Raw genomic sequence first — 27450 nt, 5'->3', positions numbered from 1 at the left:
CCCAGCATCCAGGGGCACCCTCCACCAGACCCCACTCATGTCCAACTCATGTCCCCCTGCACCCTCACCCCCCAGCAGTCAGGGGCACCCTAGACCAGGCCCCCGCTCATGTCTCCCTGCACCCCTGCACCCCCAGCATCCAGGGGCACCCTCCACCAGGCCTCACTCATGTCCAACTCATGTCCCCCTGCACCCCCACCCCCAGCAGTCAGGGGCACCCTCCACCAGGCCCCCACTCATGTCCAACTCATGTCCCCCTGCACCCCCACCCCCCAGCAGTCAGGGGCACCCTCCCCAGGCCCCACTCATGTCCAACTTATGTCCCCCTGCACCCCCACCCCCCAGCAGTCAGGTGCACCCTCCACCAGGCCCCCACTCATGTATCCCAGCACCCCCACCCCCCAGCAGTGCGATTTGCCTGGGTACCTGTATTTCATGGGTGCGCGGGTAGTCTTACACGCGATTTCATCAGGGTACGTGTATTATGGGTCCGCGTGAACTTCCACACGCGATATCAGCAGGGTACGTGCATTATGGGGTTCGCGTGAACTTCCACACGCGATATCAGCAGGGTATGTGTATTACGGGGTTCGGGTTAACTTCCACACGCGATATCAGCAGGGTACGTGTATTACGGGGTTCGCGTTAACTTCCACACGCGATATCAGCAGGGTATGTGTAATACGGGTTCGCAGGAACTTCCACACGCGACTGGGCCTGGGAGAGCATGTTACGTGTATTCCTGGAGTGGGTAGGAATATTCACTCGCGACTGGGCATGGGAGAGCGTGTTACGTGTATTCCTGGGGTGGCGGGAAGATTTACACGGTCGTCTACAACGCGCCAAAAAAAAGGTCCAATCCGGAAACACGTACGCCAGCATGAAGCAGGCGCACGTCCCGCGCAGCGTAAAAGTGTGCGCAAACAACAACAAGCTCAGATGCCAGGATGAATATACCGTTCCTAGCAGCAGTGGCTGTGGGATACCGCAGCAGGAGGAGGAGGATAGTCAGGGCCAGAATCTTCACACCCAGAACCAGCCTTTTTGGCATGCCTGATGACCTGGTGTATGGGAGGTACAGGTTTCCACCTCACATAATACTCAACCTGGTCAGTGAGTGGGAGGATGACCTCACATCACCCACCCTGTGCTCCCAAGCACTGAGCCCCCTGGAGAAGGTCCTCAATGTACTGCACTTCTTGGCTACCGGATCATTTCAGCGGACAATGCCATAGTGGGGGGGGTGTCACAGGCCACGCAGTCACGGTGCCTACACCAGGTGTTGGCCATCATCACAGCACGCCCATCAGTCCGCAGGCACATATACCCGCCAAGAACACCTGCAGAAAGGCAGGCTGTCAGCCAGGATTTCTACAGGGTGGTCCAATTCCCCAAAGTGCTAGGTGCCATTGATTGCACCCATGTGGCTCTACGTCCTCCCAGGGCATCTGAGCACATCTATCGAAACCGCAAGCACTGGCATTCCATCAACGTCCAGGTAGTATTTGCTGCCAAGGGAATCATCACCTCAGTAAATGCCAACTATCCAGGGTCCACCCACGACAGCTTCATTTACAGGATGTCAACCCTAAACCGGGACATGGGAGCTGGGCGGCATGGCGATGCATGGCTGCTTGGTGAGTATAAATGCCACAGCACACGCATGCATGACAGATACAGAGTAATGTCACTACTCCACTAATGATCCCCATCACCACCTCCCCAGGGGACAGTGCCTACCGTCTGAGCACCCACATGTTGACGCCAATTCGGAACCCCATCACGCCTCCCGAGGTAAGATACAACACAGCCCATATTGCAACCAGGGCCATAGTGGAGCACACATTCGGAGTGCTCAAGTCACGCTTTCGCTCCCTTGACCGTTCTGGCGGGCAGCTGTTATACGCTCCCCCAGTAGTGTGCAGGATCATAGTGGCAGCATGTGTCCTGCACAATGTTGCAACACGCCGGGGCCTGGCTGTGGATATGGTGGTGCCCCCACATCCCCAACCACATGCACGCCCGCTGCGCATGGGAGGGGAAAGGGCACGGGGTGAGGCAGCCCGTACGCAGCTGGTGGGTAATTACTTCACATAGAAATCACAACCCTGTGGAGTGCACACAGCCCTGGCACATACCATCTGACAATCAATGATGACTCGATCTGACAATTCTGATGAATTAAGGGACAGTCAACTGTCAGAACCATAGCAGCCTGAGATTTTTCACCTGGAAGTGTCACAATGTGTGCATCCCTACCTACACAAACATCACCTATGCAGTGTCATCAAAAGACACACTTCTATGCAGCAAAAATGAATACCACTTGCTAAATACAACATGAGAACAGTGCCATGTCACCCAACCCCTCCCCGGCACCGCCACACAACACACCATGGCATGTCATGCAAACAAATTAATCCCCACAACATGACACAAGTGTCACAAACTATAGTGTCCCTAATGGAAACTGGCCACACATGAAATGCTCACAGTAATGCAGGACCAACAACACACATTACCAAATATTTACCAATAATACTAATCACCGACACAACCTCCAACCTACCATAAACATGACAGTACGGATTCAAAAAATTTGGTAGTCTCACTACCTGATGATGCCAGCACTTCGAACACTTCCAACTGTACAGTGTTAGCGCCACGCAAAAGTGTAGGTACACTGCTTACAACATGGACTCCATTTCCAAAGTAGACAGCCTTGTGAAGACATGAGAAATGGACCTGCAAATTAGGAGGATGAGATGGATGCAGAGGCACATATCAATACACCATGCAGTGCACAATACAACAACAATATGCACTAGGAATGTATACACAGTATTGACTACAGACTGCCCACACATCAAATGGGAGTCCAACGTCAATGTGTAAGTCAATGTCACTTGGGCACACCCTTTGCAAGCCCATGGAAACGGGAAGCAGGTGGGGTGTGTGTCACACAAACCCAAGCATCTAACCCAAATTCAGGACAAGCCTCATGTGCCCAGCCACAATACAGTGTATGCCCACGGGAGCCACACAAGGCAACACACTGTCAAAAAAATCAAAAATCAAAAATGGCCATAAATGGGCCAGGGAGGGTGGGGGAGGCCACCCGGGAGGTCGAGGACAGGGTGCACACCAAAACCCACCTGTGTGGATCTTGTGAAAAAAAAACACCTCCATGGGCTCATGGCCTGCACGGCTACCCTATTGTGAGAGATTTGCTGCTGTCGCTATCCTCACCCTCTGCAACTGCATCAGGAGGTGGTGGCACTATGGGAGGCAGCCCACGCAAAGCCCTAGTCTGGTCCTCCATGGCAGCAAGCATGCGGGTGTGGAAGGTCTTGTTCTGGAGGATAATCGTGCGGAGGTCCCCATGCAACAACTCATGCCCGGACCTCCTCCCTAGTTGCCTGCATCTCAGCTGAGAGCGTACGTGTGAGCCGCTCCAGCTGCTGTTCTGTCCTCGTGTCAGTCGAAGCCTCAAGCTCAACATGTCACCCTGAGCTGACGGGGTTCCACCCTCAGGGCTTCCCTGTGGCCCTGGGACTCAATAAAAATGGCTTCCTGCAGAGTGTCCAGTGCCGCCCGCCTGTCCCTGTTGGACGCCAACATGTCCTCCCTGTGTGACTGGCAAATGGAGTCTGTTGCCTGCTGTAGTTGTTCCATCAGCCTTTCTTGGGGGACAATGGCAGTGGCCACCCTATCCATGGCCTGAGCCATCATCTCAGATGATGCTGCCTGTTGGTTTGCCATACCGTATATGGATTGCTCCCATGCGGTATTGCCAGGTGGCGTACGGCCACCGCGTCGGCGGTCACCACATTTGTCTGGGGCAAGGTGAACTGCGCCTTGCTGTGCCGGCACTGCCTGAGGCTGAAGGACTGCATTCCCCCTCTGATCTGCTGGCCCAGGAACAGGATCAGATGTTGCAGAGTGTGACCCTGCATCCGTAACCACCAAAGGCGGACCTACCAACACTGACATCCCCATTGAGGGTTCTACCCCTGGTGCAGGTGGGTTGGACAGTACAGAATCCCTCCCAGAAACACTTACCTGCGACCGCACATAGGTCTCATCATCCGAATCGACACCTGAATAGAGCTCGGGGGAGGTGCACCCAGAGACACCCCTTGAGATGATGGTCTGCAGCAAGTGTGGTTCTCACCCACCACCACACCAAGTCCCTCACTGGTGCCCGGTCGGGCCTCAGACCCCTCCTGGGTCTGCACCATCTCCACAACCCCAGCAGTATCAAGTGCGTCATCCCCTGCAAAGACATGAAAGAAAAGAAATGGGAACAGGCATTAGCACCATGGCACACAATTAGGGCTGAGAAGCAACAGAAACAGTACTTCATTGACACATGTCCCACATGACCATAACCCTCCCATGCATGCACCGTCACTGCGTATGAAGGGGAGGCAAATGGCACACATTGATGACACCAAGATGGAAGACCAACACATTTGCTGCATGCTGGCTAGCAGTGCCATCACACATTGGCCTGTGATTGGCATGTCCAATACACACACATGACACATGCCATCACAAAGATGGCATGTGTCATGTGTGTCACACATGTCACACATGTGACAATATGACTGAGAAATGCCTAGTGAAAGTGGTGGAATGCAAACAATCAGCCTGAATGAACACAGAATAATACGCAACTATGTTGTGGCAAGATGACACTTCAAAGGCAACTGGCGTGAGGTTGGGCTGAATGTCTACTCTTGCCAGAAGGGATACTGCAATACCCAAATCCTGGTGCGCAGAATGTATTGGATGAAGCACATGGGTGACCCAAACCACTCAGGCACACACACCCTCACCTGGCACTCAATCAGAAGCCCTCACACACACACCATGCACATGGATGACACACACATGCATGTGCACTCACCGGACAATGCCTCGTAATCTGGCAGGTCTCTCACGCCTTGGATCTGTTCCTCCGTGACGTAGGTCCCAGCAACATACTCATGTGGAGTGAGTTCTATGTCCTCTGCTGGAGACCCACCTCCAGTCACTAGAGTTGCGGCATGACTTGAGGCCACCTTTTTCTTTGCCCTGCGCTTCAGGTCATTCCAGCTCTTGTAGCAATCATTAGCTGTGCGCCTCATGAATCCAACGGCACTTATGATGTCCGCGATGGTCTGCCAGTGTGCCTGACTTTGTGCAGGTATGGTCTTGCATCCTGCAGTAATCACCATTTTGCTGTCATGTGCGGACACATACTCCACAAGTGCATCAAGTTCGGCCTGATTGAAGCTGGGCTTCCTTGGTGGGCCGGACTGTGTAGCCGTGTCTGGGGCATAAGCCTGTACTGGACAAGCACTCTTCCTCTTCCGCTTGGAAGGTGGTGGGGATCCTGAGTGTCCTACGCCGCTCTGGACACTAGGGGCAGGAGCCCCGGTGGACTGTGGACTAGGAGTGTGGGAATGAACACTCACCATGGGACTTGGGACAGGCATTAGCTCAAGTGTGATGTAGTCAGGGGGAACATCAGCAGGATGGACTGGGACCGACACTGTCCTGGCTGGGAGACTCAGAGCTGGGACAGATGGAGCCGCAGCTGCCCCTGCAGCCTCCCCACCCTGCCTGCTCGGGGCAGCAGATGACATAGCTGCCCCTGATCCACGTGACCTGGTGACACCAACGTGCACCGCCACACGTGGCCTAGACCTGCGGACCTGGAAGTCAGCCATGGAGTCACCCTGTGCCAGGTCTGGTGCCTCAATGGGCTGGTCAAACAAGGGCTGAGCAGGGATGGTGTCAGCCACATTACCCTCAACCAGGGGGGGGCATGGGTGTCCCTGACTGGTCACCCACACATGGGGGGCTAGGGGCACCCTGCAAGTCCCGGCCATGTCCCCTACCATATCCACCACGGCCACCTCTTGTGGCTCGGCCACCTTTGCCACCCTTACCGCGTGCTCGCCTCCCAACCATGGCACTGATGTTGTTGTGCGTTTGGGAGTTGCAGTAAACTATTGTCCTGGGCAATTGGGGGTGAAAGGGGTAGGGTACTAGATGGAATTCGTACCCTAGTGCTCTAGCAAGGCTGTATGTGACCCCTGGGGGAAGATGACGGGTCACACAATGCACAGGCACCCCAAAAAAGGGAGATAATGTGCACGCAACCCCTCCTAGACCACGTGCGTGGAAAAATAAACCTGCACTACGCTGTGGCACCCAGAAACACAAAAATGAACGTATGCATGTCACACGCAGCCTAGACTGACCTCTGAAGGGGTACGCAACACACGGGGCAAACACAGATGTTAAATACGTGCGCGACTCACCGTCTGCCAGGAAAAATCACGTGAAAAATATGCACGTGTGCGCGTTGGCAACACCCCTGCCAAAAGAAGAATTGTACGCTGTCTGAGGAGACAGGACAACAGAAGAAGTGAACGCTGTTTGAGGAAACAGGCCCAGGAAAAAGACAAAAAGAGAAAAAGCTGTCAGAGGTAACAGGGAGTTGTCTTGATATTGGGCAAAATCTTCCTCGGGGCCAGCCCTTTGAGAGCAAAAATACCCAATTCAGCCCAAAATACAGGTTCTATTGTGCTGAGCAGTGATCTCATGCAAGTGACAAATGGCGCCCTCAAAGTGTTATTAGCATATTTATTCTAAGCAGTAAATTTCATATACATTTGGGATTCAAGTTACAGAATATTAGAAAGCATAACACTTAGAGCAATGCAAAATATAGTGAAACATGGAACTTAGATAAACATAGAGAAACATAGAGAAATATAGAGAAACATAGAGAAACACAGTCTTACGTCCCTTTAATCAGCACTGGGGAGACCTTGGGCCCTCATAAGCTAGCTGTAAACAAGCCCCGCTCAGAGGACAATGCTGAAGGACACCGTATGAGCCAATGCCGGGCACCTGTTTCTGCACGAATCAAGTCCACAGGCGATCTCCCCCTGATCCATGTGTGCATGGATATTTTATAACTTCTTGCTGTCAGTCACCATGACGCACAGTTCCAGAACTTTCCCTGTGCAACTGGCTCATGGAAAAAACCCAGCTCTCTCTGAGATGCTCCCTGCTCGCTCCTACCCCCTCCCTTGTTCCCATCTGCGCTGGCTGAGGAATGTCTTATCAGTACCTTCCCAAAGAAAAGGAAGATTAGCTTGGGGCCAGGGCCAACGTTAGTGAGGCTGAATATTCTAAGGGAAGCAGGGATGTATTAACCCCATCTGCAAGCTCTAAAAGGCATGCACTCATAGCTTAGTGTTTATAGCGCTTAAGACTGGCTATCTAAGCGCTATATAGGTGCCATGATGTTCCAAACACTCCAAAAACCTATTAGCTACATAGCTGGGGGCCCTCCCTGCCTGTCTATCATATTCCTTGTAGCTCATTACTGCATAATGGAAGTGCTACAACAGACTACTGTCAGCATTTTTAGCACATACTTTGAATACACTATTGGCTTTCAGCGGCTAATGCTGTCATCTAAAGCCCTGATTGGCAAGGTTGCAATTTCGTGTATCACTACATTCCACCCCTATTCAACGTTTGTGCGACAAATGCTGACTAATACCTATCAACATAGTATTTAGTGCAGTGATAAAGACCTAGGGGCTTTGCAAGAGGTTTAAGCAAACTATCTTCTAGCGGTTAGTTAGCGTGGCATGCAAGGTAAAACACTACCTAAACAAAAATGTACACAAAGTGAACAGTGACATATACCCTTGCCAGAACCTGGCCTACACAAAAATACCTACGCCAAGTGAACATGGACATTTACTCTAGCCAAAACCTGGCCTACACAAAAATACCTAAATCAATTTTGTATAACTGATTGTCAGTTAAAAAGCAGCATGCAGTTAAAATGTCAAGGCAATCCAGTGTAGTCTAATCTACAATGCACTATTGCATTTATGTATGGTTACCAATTCTAAAACCTGGCAGCCTTTCACCCTAAGGGCCTACCCTCCCCCTGATCCCAGGGCATTCAAGCGTGACTATGGGCTGTGTGACTAGACACTTCCCCCAGGTAGGTGGAACCCAACCAGAAACCATCTAATTTCTTGAACAAGGTGAACCCATGGGCACCAGGTTGTCTAAATAAAAACAATTCTACTAATTTACATCAAAGCATGGCATGTGTTATTCATGCAATCAAAAGCAAGCAATTCAATCCATATGTATGCTGGTAACTGTAGCTCTGCGTGCCAGTGTGTGGAGGATGGTCGCCCCCACCCAGTAAAAAGCCAACACCTGCTGATTTAACAATGTTTGCCATACAATGCATTGTGTGTATTTAGCAGTCTTGTTGACCTGCCCTATGGCAGACAAAAATGTCTTCATGTTTAAAATACTGTTATCTTCAATTGGCTGTCAATACTTGTAGCAGTGCTGGGCATATCAATGGGCCCCACTAGGCCAGAAGTTCTATAGCAGAGCTGGCATCAGAACCCATAGTGGCTAGCTTATAGTGCACAGTTTCTATGTCACAAGCATATAAAGCTCCTGTTACTCCCCGCTGCTCCTGCAATTAATGAATCTAGCTCCCTAGCTACGCGCACTCTAGTGATGGGCCATAGAAATGGACTCCATTTGTAGCAGCTTGGTAGTACTAAGGAAACATTGCCTCATGATAAATCTATGTCTAAGTGTAGCACTGTAATAATGAAGGTGTGCATTACCAGTCTACAATTTACATGTTGTCTTACTACTGGAAAATCTAACAGGTTCACAGTGTCTACCTTCTGTGACTTGGAGAATACCCTTCTTCAAGTGGGATATCTACCATATACAATATTAACTTTAGCCACAAACACCATACTACTATCCGGCAGTGGCTGTTTCATCACACCATGGAAAAAATTCATTTAGTCAAGTTATAGTTCATTAAATCTTGGCGAGAACACTCGCTGCAGTTCTTGGTCAGAAAAACATCACATTAGACAAATTAAACAAATGGTATCCATTCAGTTACAAAAGATGCCTGACAATGTGCCAGGCCAGTACACTAGCAATTCCATGTGGATACTCATTTGTAGCGCTTTTCCAAAGAATTATTCCAAATGTTTACAATCAAAAGGTGACTCTTTGCATTAGTGTGCTGGAGACAGCTGTCCCCACAAAAACATGAAACTGGTTGGTTTAACAAAAAACCGTGTCACACTCTGTGTCATAAAATCAAACATCAAGTCAGTCATGGTTTCATTTACCTGCCTTAAGCTGGCTGTAAAAGTATCCAGTGTTTCAAAGATTACCATTTCAAATTATAGCTCATACACTTGGCAGCATTACTTCAATTAAGAATCTTAACCTACGCACAGGTGACTTTGATGTGCGCACCCATCTTATCTCAAAATAAATTACGCTCCTGCTTGCATAATTCTGCTGCCCCAACAGTTCATAAATCATTCTCCTGCCTACGTGCAATGTAGAATATTTTTTTTTTCAAAAAACAAAACATCTCTGGTTAAAGCCATTCAGTTGGAAGAGTAAAACCATTTGGTTTTTTCAGATTCATCTCAACAGTGCATTTAGAAACCATTTTTCAATGTGTTAGCATTCAATTGCTGTGTCACACAGCTGTATGTGGTGCCTGATGTTACAGTCCACAATTCATTGTCCATAGTCCTTTAAACAAGAAAGGGCAAAACATGTCATTTAAATGTGTAGCATCAAATACTTGATAATTAGCCAAGTCTGCATCGTGCCAGTTCAGCAAAGTTATTACTCTGTTGGACACTATTCGCAGGTTACAGCATTGAGTGCGGTGCAGGGCACGTTAAAGTTGAAATAGCATGTCGCAGTGGCTCGCTTTCTCTGAGAATGCGTCTGACCCTTCTTTGATCAGTGTCACCCACAAACTGCACATTATCTTCCTATATTATGAAATGTCTTGTCGTGCTTTGCCTAGGCAAAATACAAACAGAAATGTTAGGATGTCATCAAAACTTCAATATCAGCGTTATCCACCCCTTCCCATAATACCACCCCCATCTTCAAAAAGTCTCATCAGGTAACTACACACTTTGTCATTGCTACTGCAATTATTTATCACCTTTCTGCATGTTTCTGGGGGCTTATTTACACTCAACCATACGGGGTGTAACTGCCTAATCACAAACTCATTTGTGCAATGCAATCATAGCTGGTCAATGGTACCTCAGACTGATCTGTGCTTTTACAAAGCCATATAGTAAGTACCCAGGTCGCACAATGCTTTTCTTTTTTCACCAAAGCGAGCACCAATGCCAGGCGCCAACTTGCTTCCAGTGTCCCATGATCTTGGTTTAGGTTGCCCTGCTGGCATCACTCCATTTTTCAAAGGTAAAGTCTTTCAGTATTTATCTTTCTTTTCTTAGCAGTGTCTTTTCAAGCCTCTGGTTTTTTCACTTGTCATCATTTTTTTTTCAAAGGGCGTTTGCTGTTTTTGAACCACTCCTTTGAGTGCGATAGTCTGAGTCAGTTTCTTTTGTTGCTTCAACAAATCATTCATTCTTGCACTAAGCCGTGTGGCTTCTGGATCATGGCTAATGTGCAGTGTTCATGTTTTACTTCAAAGCCCCGCTCTGCATGTTGTCTCTTGCAAAACGGCTAAGCACTTTTGTCAGTTTTGCTTCCATCTGGAAGGCCATAATGTCTTTGTCAGTTACTCCATCCCCTGGCAATGTAGCTTGCAGTTTGCCAGATGTGTATTTTCTCTTCTCAAAGCGCCTAGAGGTTTCTTCTCCAGTGCACAGCGCTTTACTTCAGTTCACATCACATGGAGCATTGGAATGCAGCTTGCACAGCAATAGCGCTTTACTTCACTTCACATCACATCACATGGGAATGCGGTTTGCACAGTAATATCTGTTGGAATGGGCAGCTGTCTTTTCTTGGCCCATTCACAGATGCATAGGTAAATGTTCAGATGTGATGTGCCCGTCTGCCATCCTGCATGAAGCCTTTGCTCCGTACCACAGTTTACTAGGCAAATTCTTTACTTTTTGAACAGCTCTCTGTTTTTGCTCCCCCTTCCTCAGGAATGCAGGCATGTTTATCTTTCGTGTGCACCTGGCAGCGCCATTAGCACGCAGCTTATCTCTTTTGCCTATAACTCTTATACTGTGGCGGCTTCACTCGTTTCAGACAATTCATCCAGATTAACTCTTTCTTGTACTGTTTCTGCTTTTGTTTGCCTTCACGCACCTCGCCCAGGACAGCTTCAAGGCACAAGCTCTGCACACACAGCAAGACTCTTGTTTTCAAAAGCGGCACTTTTCTTGTCATTTTTCTACTCCATGTAATTTTGCAAAATGTCAAAGCGTCTTTTTTTTCTTGTAATGTGCGATCTTTCAAGAGAACTCACAACCCATTAAATCTTTGTGCTATCTTATCACACACAGATGTTTCATTCTGTTGTACCATTGCCAAACTATAACCACTCAGTTCAGTGCATTTAAAAAATAAAAATGCCATATTTAGTGCAGCTCCCTGCACGTTTTTTTTCTGCAAGAACAACCCACACTCTATTGCTTGTGGGCTGTTTAATGTGTCAACAACATTTTTCCCCATGTATCACAGTCAACAGGTCACTATTTTCAAAGCATACATCACTTTTGAGGCAACAGCACAAATCCATGGCATAGCATGGGGACAGTCAAAAATACTCCAGGGGCAATTTAGAAAAATATAAATTGTTTTTCCCCCCAACCATTGCAAACTGGTTCTGAAATTTCAAATCAGTACACAAAAATCGAAAATCCAAATAACATTCACTCACTTTCCTTTTAAGTGAGTCTCTCACCCAATAAAAGCATGGCACAGCCTAAAATGCAATATAACCATTTTAGTGTGTTTCCTTTAAACAGAACTTGCCACCATTAGCACATGGAATTTTACAGTTGCCAAAAGAAAGAAAAAAAACTCTTTAGGCTCTCAGCACAGATGTTACTCATTCTCCTAAGCATGGCTCATTCCCCTTCCTCATTATTCAGGAATGCCAACCCTTCAAAAGCATACATCAAAAAAGACGAACCTTCGCCTCCGAACATTACAGCCCCCACTCGCTAGCACACTGGGGCTGAGTCAATGGTTAAATCACTATTCACAATTTGCATGTCAAATCCCTGCAATTATTTTTTTTTTTCCTGCCCTCATGACAGAATAGAGATGAGAACTCCGTCTCACTATGCATTCCAAATTACAACTTTAAACTTGGGAAACCACATGATAAAATTCTTTTCTAATTGAGCATACATCTTTCTTAACCATTCATCGGAGTGCTTTAAACAAAGCCATTTCCCGCTTGTTTATTGCCTTGTACTCCCTGGCACCAATCCCATGACTGAAGGGAGTCTTAACCACACAAGCTATCGGCCACGGCAAGCCGACACAACATTGCTGCCTTTTGAAGTCTCAGAGCTGCAGTGAGACCATCAAGGAAATGCGACAGCCTGCTCCCCACTCTACACTGTGTTCTCTCACACCATTTGTCATGTCAGCATGGCACTGCTCTTCACAATCCCACAAAGCTGCCACCAAATGTCTTGATATTGGGCAAAATCTTCCTCGGGGCCAGCCCTTTGAGAGCAAAAATACCCAATTCAGCCCAAAATACAGGTTCTATTGTGCTGAGCAGTGATCTCATGCAAGTGACAAATGGCGCCCTCAAAGTGTTATTAGCATATTTATTCTAAGCAGTAAATTTCATATACATTTGGGATTCAAGTTACAGAATATTAGAAAGCATAACACTTAGAGCAATGCAAAATATAGTGAAACATGGAACTTAGATAAACATAGAGAAACATAGAGAAATATAGAGAAACATAGAGAAACACAGTCTTACGTCCCTTTAATCAGCACTGGGGAGACCTTGGGCCCTCATAAGATAGCTGTAAACAAGCCCCGCTCAGAGGACAATGCTGAAGGACACCGTATGAGCCAATGCCGGGCACCTGTTTCTGCACGAATCAAGTCCACAGGCGATCTCCCCCTGATCCATGTGTGCATGGATATTTTATAACTTCTTGCTGTCAGTCACCATGACGCACAGTTCCAGAACTTTCCCTGTGCAACTGGCTCATGGAAAAAACCCAGCTCTCTCTGAGATGCTCCCTGCTCGCTCCTACCCCCTCCCTTGTTCCCATCTGCGCTGGCTGAGGAATGTCTTATCAGTACCTTCCCAAAGAAAAGGAAGATTAGCTTGGGGCCAGGGCCAACGTTAGTGAGGCTGAATATTCTAAGGGAAGCAGGGATGTATTAACCCCATCTGCAAGCTCTAAAAGGCATGCACTCATAGCTTAGTGTTTATAGCGCTTAAGACTGGCTATCTAAGCGCTATATAGGTGCCATGATGTTCCAAACACTCCAAAAACCTATTAGCTACATAGCTGGGGGCCCTCCCTGCCTGTCTATCATATTCCTTGTAGCTCATTACTGCATAATGGAAGTGCTACAACAGACTACTGTCAGCATTTTTAGCACATACTTTGAATACACTATTGGCTTTCAGCGGCTAATGCTGTCATCTAAAGCCCTGATTGGCAAGGTTGCAATTTCGTGTATCACTACAGGAGTACGAACTTGGAACGCTGTGAAGTAAATCACGTGTGAACCGACAAGAAGTACAGATTTCACCCACTCGTTCTCCACGAAAAGCACGTACAAGGAAATGGCGTTCTACACGTACCTTTTAAAAATGCCCACACATCCAGCGTCACTTCCGCATGTACGCGCTAAGGCCCTGTCCTCCAATTACACAAGCTGACACTCTGATGTGCAGTCATAGGGAAATGCCCGCGCACGCACGTCACAGATGCACATACGCGCTGAGGCCCTTTCCACCAATTGCATGCTATGACACTCTCACGTGCTTATTTTTTCTACGCGCCATGGAAAACGCACGTGCGCGTAACGTCATAGACGCGCCTACACGCTGGGGGCCTTTGGGCCAATGAATTCGTGTACGTGTGCTGACGTGCTTACGCGCTAAGGCCCTTTCCTCGAATTACACGCAGACGTGCTTGATTTTCACGTGGCAAATCACTCCGTATCAAGCTGGCCACGCGTAAGCACATGGAAGACCACGCTCCTGCCCAGAAGGCCGAATTACTGCCCCCCAGAGCCCCGAGCACGCTCCCACCTGCCATCTGCTGCTGCCTGATTGCCTACTGCCCACGTGCCCCGCCATTTGCTGCCTGCACATCAGCCAGGGGTGCTGTTGCTGTGACCACCCCTGCTGGAACCGAAGACTCCCGACTGGGATTCCATCGCTCCACAGACCAGCCCCAGGACCCAGTTGCCCACCCACTCCTGCCTCTGGGGTTGTCATGTCGGTCACTGCAACATCTGGCACCACTGGCAACGCCCGGCCAGAGAGGCAGAGGGGCACCAGCTTCACTGCCACCGAAGTTGGTGTCCTGGTGGAGCAAGTCCTGGGGCAGTATGATGCCCTCTTCGGAAGTTTGCGTGCCGACAAGGAAGGATGGACTCGGATCTGGACGGACATCGTGACTGCCATCAATGTGGAGGGGGTGGCAGTCCGACTATTCCATCATGTCAAGAAGCGCTGGGAGGACTTCAGGTCCAGGACCCTCAACAAGGCCCGGCGCCACTTGTAGAAAGCGGATGCTAAGGGGCGCCAGGGCCACTTGTCAGATGATCAGATGAGGGTCCTGGAACACATATCCCCAGCGCTCCACGTCCAGGTCCTTGAGAGGCAGACCCGTCTGGAGTCGAGCGGTAAGTGTACATGCATCATGATTGTAAACTGTGCGTGTGGTGGTGTGCCAGTAGTGTGCAGGTTGCACATGTGTTTTGATGGGGCCAAGTATGGGGGGGGCTGTACAGGGCCGTGAGGCTAACACATGCGAGGGCTCTCATGTGTGAGACATGGATGGTGCTTGTGTGTGTAGGCTTGCATGCCAAATGCAGATGTGTGGGCACACATGTTTGGATGAATGTGTATGTAAGTAGGCATGTTCGTGATGTCACACATGGATGTTGGTTTCAGCTGCATGTATCAGCACTGTGTACATGTGCATGTGTGTATATTTGACAAGGGTGCAACAGTGATGCAACATGGATGCATGTGACAGCGGGATGTGGAAGCCTGATTGGCAGATGTGACATGGATGCCAATCTGAACACTGCGACAGTTGGCAGAGGTGTACACATGCATGCAAGTGTGGTGGTGTGTGTGCATGTGTAGTGCACTCATGTGATGTCAGGCTCACCTTTGGATGCTGATGCTGTTGTAAGTGTATGGATAGTGCTGCCTGATGCAATATTGCTGTGGAATTGCTCATGTGTGTGAGTAGAAATGACATGTGTGTTAGGGAGTGTGATGCCATGTCTGAAGTTTGACACTGCCACTCATGTACAACTGTCATGTGTGTATCAGTCCATTGTACAGTGTCCTGATGCCTATGCTCTATCTCTCCCTGTCTGCAGCGTCAACTGATGAAAAGGGCGGAGAGGGTGCTGTGGAGCAAAGCGGCAGGGATCGCACCACCAGCCGGAGACGCAAGGCCTGGCACCCCTCCCAGATTGTCATCTCTTCGGGGAGTGAGGAGTCTGGTGCCGCATCCCAGGCCGCAGCTGCCGAGGGTAGGTCCAAGAGGCGGAGGTTGGAGATGGACTCCTCGCAGCAGAAGGGGCAGCTGAGACCCCACAGGGTCCGACGGAGGAAGATGGCATGGAGTCATCCAGGTTGGTGGGGGTTTGGAGGAGGAGGCCGTGGAAGGGACACACACGGGGTCTGGAGGTGGGTTTCCACTGGTTCCAGTTGTGCAGTGCAGGGGCAGGGACAGGGGGCAGCACAGGCCGCCGCAGAGGTGCCTGTGTGTAATCCTGTCCATGATCCTGTGACTGCATCATCCGGCACCAGCAGGGATGCCACGTAAAGACCCGTTTTCAGAGAGGGGATGGGCGCACAACAACTGGGCTTCCTCTCCCTGCGGACGTGGCTGTCTGGGACTGGGTTGAGCCTGCCCTGGCTGGGATAGCGTTGCGTCAACGGGGCATGCAAGGTGACCTGCAGTGTTTTCGTGAAGACACTGCACGTCATCTCGATGCCTCTTTGACCGCGTTGACCTACTGGGACGGGTCACCATTGCTGGATTCCTCCATGTGCTGGACCTTCTTGCGACCCCTCCTCACCTGAACCCCCTACGCGCCAGTCGTCCTCCATGCCATCTTCCCACCCATGTATCACCTGGGTACCCTGTGGAGCTGCCTCTGACCCAGCAGCCAGGCTGGTGGAGGACACATTCCTGCCACAGTCGGCAGTCAGACGTCCAGCAAGGGTGGCCACCACGACAACTGCACCCCAGCCGGAGGAGGCCGTGCAGGCAGCAAGAAGCAGGGTGCAGGCACAGGCACAGCAGCAGCAGCAACATGGTGGGAGCAATGCTGGCTCGGGGCCTTCAACATCGGAGGGGCAGGCATTGGCCAGAGGGTAGGAGGACCCAGGATTGCAAGTGTCTTCCGTGTGGCAGCGGTTGGGCCACGCCATAGATGCGGAGCGGCAGCGGGCAGAAGAGGCACGGCTCACAATGGTCAGTGCGGAGAACTCCATGCGGAGGGCACTGAGGTGGGCCGAGTGCCTCGAGGCAATTCGCTGGGAGTTGGAGGGCAACATGCCATCGTCCCTGCGAACCCTCGGGGCCATGGAAGAGGACCGTTCAAGGACATTGAGCGGGAGTTCGATTATGCCCTGGCCCGGGACATCACAAAGTGAGCCATCGGACTAGCCCGCTGCCATTGTAAATAGTTAGTTAATTAGTGTTAGGTTTCATTTTTGTTTTCATTTTTTTTTGGGGCGCTTGGACAATACCCCACATTTTTGTATATAGTTCTTCATTAGTTAGTGTATTTTTGTAGGTTTCATTTGGACAGTTGGGCTCATGGACCCAGGATTTCATCCGTGTAAATAGTTGGAGTGTGGATTTGTCGGCATTTTCTTTTTTGATTTTTCCATGGAGCAATGGCTTTTACTTTTTCATTTCTGTTTGGATTTGCTTTGTTGGAAGGAGACTTTGGAGACATTTTTGATATAATATATTTTGGATTCTGATTTCCTTTTTTTATCATTATGTGACATTCTGCATTGTTTTCCTTATGTCCATTGTTTGGTCTTTGACTTTCTTTCACCACATTTTTTGTTCAATACATTTTTTCTCGTACTTCAATGTGTGGTATTCTGTGATTGGTTTCATGCATGTCACGATGTGGGTTTTCACATTCACTGGCACCCATTGTGTGTGTGTGACGGACATGTGTTGATGTACATAAATGCCATTTGGGTTGTTTCATGTAATGGGCATTTCAATGTGGGGTGTATGTTATGCTTGGTTGGTTATTTTGGCAGGGGTGGCTTGCCATGGGATTTATTTTTTTTGTAAAATATTTTTTATTAGCATTTTTGTAGGTTATTACAACAAACACAACATTGCAATATGGTTCAATTCCCATAGAAATCGTTCTATCAATAACCCTTTCCACCCCTCCCCCCTACTCCCACCCTCCCGTAGCCAGCAAACAATTGTCCATGTCAAACTTGTCCTGCAGGATCGCACCCCACACTTCCCGAACTCGGGCTGCCGAAGTGTCTGGTGCACACATAGTCTCGGGTTCAGCTCAAAGGTGCCCCATTAAAGGGCGTGTGGCATTAGTTAAGTGGTGCCTATAGAGTCACACAGCGTCATCTCGATTTAGGGTCCAGGGCAGTTGAACGGGATAAGAAATTCCCCCTCAAGTCAAACGTCCATATTTTTCAAAGAAGGGGACCCAGAGTTCCTCAATATTAGTTCTAGATTCGTCAAGGACATGGGTTAGAAACTCCATATCATGTATCGCCCGGACCTTTGCAACCCATTCCTTTTCCTCAGGCATGTGTGAATTCTTCCATTTCTGGGCCAAGCAGCTCCTGGCTGCCACGAGCATGACCTGCAACATGTGGCCCTGGCTATCTTCCTGGTCATCTCCCACCTCAACCCCAAAGAGAAGCAGCCAGGGGCATTGTGGTCTAGTGACTCCATCAACCCCCCAATCCAGAACAAGACCTTTCCCCAGTATGTCTGCACCCTTGGACAGGACCACCACATGTGTATGTAATCCCTTTTGCCTTCCGACATTTCCAGCAATGAGGGTCGTAGCCCGGGCACATTCTGGCTAACAACAGTGGAGGGTAGTGCCATCTGTGCAAAACCTTCAGAGGCTGGTGTCTATATTGAGGGGAAGTTGTCGAGCGGTGAGCCCGGATACACATCTTGGTCCACCTCTTGTCGTCTATCACCATGCCCAGGTCTTTTTCCCATTGTGTCCGTGCTGGTGGTGGGTCCCTTGGTATTGAAAACAAAAGGAGCCTATATAAACGAGAAATGACCCCCTTGGTCCCACGAGTGGAGATGATCATTTTCTCAAAATCTGTGAGATCTCGCCTGAGGGTGTGCCCCCATGAAGGTTCAGAGAGAACCCCCTTCAGTTGTAGATAGCGAAAGGGTGATAGTTTGCCCACCCCTAGGGCCTCCTCAAGATCAAGAAGGGGTATGAAGGACCCTCCCACCCATAGGTGACAGGCCCTGACGAGGCCCGCCTCATACCATTTCTGATAGGCAGCAGGCTCCGCAATCTTAGCTAGGAAAGGCGACTCCCAGATACAACTTAACGGAGAGGGCCAGGTTGTGAGCCATCTATAGTAACTCCCTTCCTTCCAGATGGACCATAGAACCCCCAGTACTGGATGGGCCAGAACCCGCATGGGGATACGTGCTCTAGGGACCCACAACCATTCATCGAGTGTGACTGGAGTGATCAGTCTATTGTCCAAAGCCACCCATTGTTTCTTTGACCCTGGGTCAAAGTGGTCCACCAAGATCCTCAGCTGAAAGGCCCTGTAATATGTGTTGAAATCTGGGAATCCCACCCCCCCCATCTTCCTTGGATCTCGTTAGGACATCATAGGAGATCCTATGTTTCTTTCCCGCCCAAAGGAACCTGAGCAGGGTGCGCTTCATTGAGCGTAGGAATGCATTGGGCACTTGAATGGGGAGCATCTGGAAGAGAAACAAGAATTTGGGAAGTACCACCATTTTAATCAAGTTGAGTCGAGCCATCCATGAGAACCCCGAGCCGCCCACCTCTCTATGTCCCTCTTGACCTCAGTCCACAGTGGGGTAAAGTTGCTTGGGAAGAGGTCTGTCGGATCAGGAGTGATTTGGATTCCCAAGTGTCGGAACCCCTCTCTCTGCAGCTGGAACGGGAGACCCCCCACAAACTGTAACTCGGCTTCCGACAGTCGACCCCCCATGAATGCCACTGATTTACCTAGGTTAACCTTGTACCCTGAAAGGTCCCCGTATCTCTCCAGGGCCTGTAACACGTGGGGAATCGTTTGGGATGGTTTAGTGATATAGAGGAGAGCATCGTCAGCAAACAAGCTAATCTTACAGTGGGAGCTGCCCAGCCTGACTCCAGCGATAGCTTAATTGTTGCGCACCAATATTGCCCAGGGTTCCATAACGAGGGCGTATAGTAAGGGAGATAGTGGGCATCCCTGTCTTGTTCCTCGTCCCAGGGGGAAGGTCTCCGATTCCAGCCCATTGACGACCACTCTGGCTGTAGGGGCAGAGTATAGTGCTGCTATCCATCCCAGCCACCTCTGGCCCATCCCGATTGTCGAAAGGACCTCCCCCATAAAAGCCCAGCTTACCCTATCGAAGGCCTTCTCTGCATCTAAAGATAGCAGTAAGGCCCCCTCGTCTTGAATTACCCTAGAGTGTAGTACATGAAGGGTTTTACGCATGCTATCAGAGGCCTGTCTGTTCAATATGAAGCCCGTCTGGTCTGGGTGAACCAAGCAAGGCAAACATCTCTCCAGGCGAGTGGCCAGGATCCTGGTGAAGATCTTAGCATCAAGATTCAAGAGAGAGATGGGTCGATAAGAGCCGCGTTCCGCCAGACATCTTCCCGGCTTTGGTATTACTGTAATAAGGGCCTGCATAAAAGTGGGGGGGATCGTTTCCCTATTTTGAATCTGGTTAAACAGTTTGGCCAATGGCTCCACCAGCGTGGGTCGGAACTGCTTGTAGAAATCAGCTGTGAACCCATCACCCCCCGGGGCCTTCCCTGCTTTCAATCTCTTGATGGCTGCCTCCACTTCTTCCACCACTATGTCCCCCTTGAGGTCCTGCAGTTCGGCTTCCATTAGGCGGGGTAGCCAATATTCTTCCAGAAATGCCTGAATATCCTCCATTGATTCCCCCCCCTGTCTTGCGTAAAGGTCCCCATAGAAGTCTGCAAAAGAGCTTGCTATCTCCGCCTTTTTATTAAGCACCTTGCCCTCACTGTCTTTAATTGGCCCAATCCTCCTCTCCAACCTACAACCCCCGGCTCTTTGTGCCAACAACGTCCCCACCCTGTCTCCCCTTTCATAATACCTTTGTCGTGTATATCTTAGCTTCTTGACCACCTCCCCCATAAGGACCGTATGCAATGCCTGGCGTTGCTCCCTCATTTCCGATAGGAGAAATTCTCTGTCAGCCCCCACCTGGGTGAGCCTGCCCCGAAGACTCTTGAGCTCCATTCGGATCTTGGCCTCAATGAGTCCTCTCTCCCGCTTGTGCCTGGCCCCTTCGGCTATAAGGAGACCACGAAAGGTGGCCTTTGCGGCCTCCCACACTGTCACCATATCTGTTTTGCCATTATCGTTAGTCTCAAAATACGCCGCCATCTCGTTTCTTAGAAAGTCTCTAAAGACCGGGTCTCTCAAAAGCGTATCGTTGCATCGCCAGCGGGTTGATTTGAGAGACAGGGGGAGCGACCAGTCAGCCACCAGGAGCTCGTGATCGGACCATGTTATTACCTCAACCCTTGGGGCTGTAGCCACCCCACTCCCTTCTTTGGAGATTAGAAGAAAATCTATTCTGGTGTAAGTGTGGTGTGGGGGGGAGAAGAATGTGTATCCAGCAGGCTCCGGATGTGCCGCCTGCCAAACGTCCTCCCAATAGTGTTCACTCAAAAGGGCCTGTAGCGCTAAGTTATCCCTGGTTGTATCCCTCGGTGGAACCCCTCTTGCCGTCCACCAGTCTAGTCTGGGGTCTATGATAGGGTTGAAATCGCCTCTTAATATCATGTCGCCTTCTTCCCATTCGTTCAGCACCCCCAAGATTTGGGTTAGGAACCCTATCTGGCCCGAGTTGGGAGCGTAGAGGGTGGCCAGGGTTATACGCTCCCCTTCATAAGTACCCTTGATTCCCAGGAACCTCCCCCGGAAGCCCCTTTTAGTAGCAATGTTTGTGAGGTGGAATGTTTTACTTAGAAGGATCCCCACCCCTTCCTTTTTCGAGCTTCTATGAGACGCCCAGAAGTTGGATCCAATATCTTTCCCTCTCATGGGTGATTCCCTCCCCTGTTTATAGTGGGTTTCTTGGAGAAAGAGCACCATTAGCAACTTGTTCGCGGAACATATTGCTGGTCAACGACCTCTTGTTTTGAGAGTTGAGACCCTTGACATTGAGTGTGCCTATCTTGCCTTCAACCATTGTCGTCGAGGAAGCCCATCTCTAACTTCACCTCAATGTAGTGCTGAGATGCGGTCTGCTGCAAGACATAGAATTCTCGTTTGGTCTGGCTAGTCCCTCCCCCCCATAAACCTCTCTAGGTGATTCTGTTTAAACTTTTCTAACGGTCGTTACGTCGTTACACCCCTCCTCCCCCAGTCCTTGTCCCCCTGCCCCCCATTGTGAGGCGTCCGTCCATGTCACCCGATTTCCTACGGGGACGATCAACGAACCACCAAGGACTCTACCCCAGCCCCGGGTAGTGTAAACATGTGGATATCCCATGTTCTCCTTTTTAACATGTGCGTGTTGAACTTTTAAACAAATGTGTGGGGTGTGATCTTATATCCGCGGTCTCCCCCCTCCCCACTGTGACCTCAAAACCGGATCCCCCGTGGGGGTCCGCCAAACAAGACAATGAACATCATGAAAGAACAACAACTAGGCCCAGGACCCCGCAGGCCGAAACCCAGCACCAACGTGGCGCTTTCTCCTGTGGCCCCCAGAGCCCAGCACCGCTGAACTTACAACTCAACCCCCAGTAACCTTAATCACCAGGAAATCTCATACTCTCGCGATGAGGTGGTGTTGCTGTCACTTCAGATGATCGTCAGAAGCCGACGATGGATGTCTGTTTTTTTTAAATTTGCGAGCTCCCTTAACCTTGGACTTGCCACTCAGTTGTCCCAGTCTGTCGGGGCCCCGCGGGGGATTACTGGGCATTCCTCCTGGTCCAGTGGAGGGTGCGCCACGGTCACCCACCAGGTCGTTAATAGCCTGCTGTACGTCTTCTTCAGTCACTAGATGGTGTCTTTCCCCCGCCCAGTCGAAAGCCAGAGAGAAGGGGTGCCCCCAACGATACCTGACTCCCTTTCCTTGTAACCTTCTGGTGAGAGCACCACATTTTTTCCTCATTGCAAGGGTGAGGACTGAAAGGTCCTGGTAGATTGCAACCTTGGAGTCTCCATATTGAATGTCGCCAAAGTTCCTCGCCCACTCCAGGATCCTAGCTTTATCTTTGTAATAATGGAGTCGGGCCAGCACTGACCGCGGGCCCCTGCCCCCTCCTCCGGCCCGGTGTACCTTGTCTAGTTTGATCTCAGTATCAGCCTCTGCCCCCATAACAATTCTTATAATGTCATGCACCTTGCCTTCCAGCCCCTGCGGGCTCTCCCCCTCTGATTCCACTAGGCCAAAAATGTGCAGATTATTCCTCCTACCCCTATTTTCCATGTCATCCACCTTGAACCGCAATTCCTCCTCGCGGCGGTGAACTTCTTGAAACCTGACCTCCATTTGAGTCTCCAGGAGTGCCGCGGAGAGCTGGTTGTTTTCGACTCCCTCGACCCAGTCCTCCAGGGTGGTGACTTTGGTAGTGGGGTCTGCCAGCTTAGCCCCTATATCGGTCCGAATCCCACGAATCTCCTCCAGAATCATCTGAATATTGCTCTGAATGGCTCCCAGGTCAGGGGGTGGCGTGGATGAGTTCCCGGTGGCCATTTTGTCCTCTCCAACTAGAAACTGGTATTTAGCAAGGGCCAGCTTCCAGCTCATGAGATGTTGGTTATGACAGGGTGTGGGACTTGTCCACTATATGACCTGCAGCCACGGTAGGGCCGTGCGGAAGGATGAATTAGAGTCGCTTGGGGCAGAGAAACACCCTCGGGTGGCTGTCTTCAGACACACATGTAGAGTGATTTCAAGACTTCGGCGTCAGGGGGAGGGCGAGTATATCCCCCCACTAGGTGACTAGCCATAATTGCTGGGAGGAAAATTGCCTCTGTGGTGGGGGGCCCTCTGTCCAGGTAGATCTCGCGGGGAATAAAGGAAAAAGTTCAGGACCTCTCACCTGTGTGTCGCCTTTCGTGATCCCCAGTCAGATGTAGGGTGGGCGCGCTCCCGCGACGGCCCAGACTGGGGGGTGTTGATGTGGGGGCGAGCGGGTCTGTCTTTTGAGCAGGATGTACTTTGAATTCCGGCAATTTGGTGGGTGCCCGAGCACCACCCCCCAATGCTGGCTGTGGCATAGTTGCAGGATGAGGATCAGCCCTCGTGGCGGGGCGCGGGGGTAGAGCCCCCAACCCCAATGGAACGCGCCTCTGTCCGCGCCAAGATCGAAAAGCTCCGGCCTGCAGGTTGGTAGAATCACTCCAGCCCGCTCGCGGGCCGACAATGCGCCGCGGTGTCCCTGTTCCTGCCGGCAAACTGAGGGGCATGCGATCGGGTTCACCCAGGCCCGCCTGTGGATTAAGAGCTATCACCGGCTCAGCGGGGGCCCGTGCTCAACCCCTGGTACACCGCAGCTAGTACGGGGCGCATCCTTGCGCTTATCCGGGGGGCCGAGATCGAAGGGTTCACAAGGCGGGAGGCCACTTCGGTGCGCCTCTGCGGGCAGCGCCCCGCTCCACCGGCAACTCCCCAGCGCAGCTCGGGATTTCCCGCTCCTGGCTTCTCCTCACTCGCGGCGGATGCCGCGCTCATGGGTTGCCATAATCTCACCCCTTCTCCAGTTCTCTGTGGTGGGGCAGTGAACGCCGTGCGCGCGTCACCCGGGCCATGGGGGGAGGGGCTACAATGGCCTCCAAGGGCAGAAATCGGCTCAGGGAGGTCGCAGGAACACCCGGGTTGGACCCCCCGGGGGGCGATAAGTTGACACAGCCTTTCTGTGGGGTCTTGTGTAGAATGGGCTCCTTCTTCCCTCTTAACTCCTCAGGATTCCCGGGGCTGGGGACGGAGCTCATGGTTCAGGCAGGCATCTTGCCTGCGCCCCCTGGTGGCCTCCCTGCCGTGGGATTTTGGTGGCCATGAGGGCCCTGATTGTGGGTCATGTTGACGTGTTGGGGGGACATGAGTGGGGGCCTGCTGGCAGGTGACCCTCACTGCTGGGGGGTGGGGGTGCAGGGGGACATGAGTGGGGGCCTGCTGGCAGGTGCCCCTCACTGCTGGGGGGGTGGGGTGCAGGGGGACATGAGTGGGGGCCTGCTGGCAGGTGCCCCTCACTGCTGGGGGGTGGGGGTGCTGGGGGACATGAATGGGACATGTGTGGGGACCTGCTGGCAGGTGCCCCTCACTGCTGGGGGGTGGGGGTGCAGGGGGACATGAGTGGGACATGAGTGGGGGCCTGCTGGCAGGTGCCCCTCACTGCTGGGGGCTGGGGGTGCAGGGGGACATGAGTGGGACATGAGTGGGGGCCTGCTGGCAGGTGCCCCTCACTGCTGGTGGGTGGGGGTGCAGGTGGACATGAGTGGGGGCCTGCTGGCAGGTGCCCCTCACTGCTGGGGTGTGGGGGTGCTGGGGGACATGAGTTGGTGATCATATTGCAAGGTGACATGTGGCTTGGCTGGGGGGCATGCCCATGGTGGATGGGCTGCCTACGGGACATGACCAGGGGTGCAGGGTAGTCCCCTCTGGTGTGGGCTGCCTGCAGGGGCCGTGGAGGGGATAGAGGGGACACCTGGGAGGACCCACACTGCCAATTCAGGTGTGGGACTCCCTATGCACCCCACTGTATACACGTGAAACTTCACGCGCACCCCCGAAATACACGTACCCCGCTATGACAGCGAAATCGTGTGTGAAACTTCACGCGCACCCCCGAAATACACGTACCCCGCTCTGACAGCAAAATCGCGTGCGAAACATCCCGCAAACCCCAGTAATACACGTATACCGCTCGCACAGGGCCAATCGCGTGTGAAACTCCCCGCGAACCCCAGGAATATAAGTACTTAACTCGCATAGGGCCAATTGTGTGTGAAACTTCCTGCGAACCCCAGTAATACACGTACCCTGCTCGCACAGGTCCAGTCGCATGTGAAACTTCCCGCGAACCCCAGTAATACACGTACCCCGCTCGCACAGGGCCAATCGCGTGTGAAACTTCCCGCGCACCCAGTAATACACGTACCCCGCTCGCACAGGGCCAATTGCGTGTGAAACTTCCCGCATACCCCAGTAATACACGTGCCCCGCTCGCACAGGGCCAATCGCGTTTGAAACTTTCCGCGCACCCCCGAAATACACGTACCCCGCTCGCACAGGGCCAATCGCATGTGAAACTTCCTACGCACCCCCGAAATACACGTACCACGCTCGCACAGGGCCAATCACGTGTGAAACTCCCCGAAAACCCCAGTGATACACGTACCCCGCTCGCACAGGGCCAATCGTGTGTGAGCCTCCCCGCGCCGGGCTGTACATGTATTCAGAGGGATGCGCAGGGAGTTTTACAGGCGTTTTCGTGGTTGGGGGGCTGTATGCTGGTCCAATGGCCTGTGCGTCATGTACAGGATTTGTGCACTGTGCATGGCGCACGGGGAGGGGTTGGGGGCGTAACTGGCGCTGCTGCAGGGTCGTTGTGCTACTCTGCGCCACAGCTGGTTTTGGATGTTGAAATCCATGAATACGCTGTGCGCGGAAATGGATTTTAGCGCACGCGGCTGGCGCAGACTGTCGCACGCGCACACTGTGCGCCAGCCGCGTGCGCCACTTGTGCGCTGGATTCTATGAATTACCCCGTTTATATCTTAATGCTAGAGACTAGTGTATGAAAATACAAATGCAGATTAGGAAGCCTTAAAAGTGTGTCAATGTTTGAGCCATGCAGAAAGGTATAAGAGGGAAAACATACACAAAAGGTAAGGAAAACAAAAGTAAGAATTATATAGGGAGAGGAGGGCCAAAGGGATCAGACCACCAATTTCGCATTCCCCCTCTGTTTAAATATCTAAAATGAATACACGAGAGCCATAACTGATACAAAGACAAGACATTTTGCTGAAGAATCTTACTAATTAAGATAGACAATGATTAATAGATGGATTCTAAACACTTAGAGGGAGTGAAGAATACATTTCTTCCATTTTATTTTCTCTGCAAAGTGGTTGGATTGGATACATTCTGTGTAATATGAGGTTTATGTCCATTCCATATCAGTTATTTGGATGTTTGTACTTAGTTCAGCATTAGCTGCAATTGAGTATATTCTAATAAGGCATAAAATAAAGTTCTGCTTCCTCTTGGTGGATGACAATTTAGGGCCCACTCTATGACCCATTTCCAAGGTAAGATTCACAGTCTTGAGTAAGGTAAGAGTTTTTGAAATCCTGGTTCCAAAAACATTTATAAGATCATCTCCTTCTGTTCCTTCCAGAAGACCTCTAATGTGAACACTATTACACATACTTCCATTTATCAAGTTCCCAGGGTGCTTTTGAAGGATTTTCAGAGATGTTTCAAGCTGAATATGTTTATTAGACACATCTTCAGCATTGCTAATCCTTCCTTCAGTTTCCTTGATCTAGCCTCTGCTTTCGACAGTGTCAACCACACCATCCTGCTCAATCGTCTGTGACAACCTGTGTATCTCTGGTCAGGCCCATGCCTGGTTGACCTCCAATTTAGGTCTTTTCTCGCTTCAATATCTCTCTCTACTTGTGGTGTTCCCCAGGGGTCTAACCTCTCGCCGTGGCTTTTTAACCACTACCTGGCATCTCTGGCCCACAGCATCTCTACCTTCTGCTCTAATTTCAGTGTTATGCTGATGACACCCAGCTCTCCTTCGGGCTCCCCTCGACCTCTTCTGCTCCTTCTCTCATACCAGGCTGTCTGTCCGCAATTCAGGAATGGTGTGCTGCCAATGATCTCTGTCTTAATGCCAGTAAGACTGAGATCCTCCTCAGGAATTCCATTCACCCTGGATTCAAAATATACCATCTATCATCCAGCTGTTGCACATTTGAGGTACTAATCTCCTTGAAGAGTTTAACAGCTCTCAATTGTGTTCAATTACATTGCATTGTAGGATCTATAGCAGAGTCTGCTTGAGGTGGAGAGACACTTCTAGGCCTCTAAAGTCCAGTTGTTGATGATAAAGAGGTGTTTCAACTTATGCTACCCTTTTGTGTGG

The sequence above is a fragment of the Ambystoma mexicanum genome, chromosome 8 (assembly GCF_040938575.1).
Source record: "Ambystoma mexicanum isolate Mex_15411 chromosome 8, UKY_AmexF1_1, whole genome shotgun sequence".
NCBI lineage: Eukaryota > Metazoa > Chordata > Amphibia > Caudata > Ambystomatidae > Ambystoma > Ambystoma mexicanum.
This window is presented reverse-complemented; position numbering follows the sequence as displayed.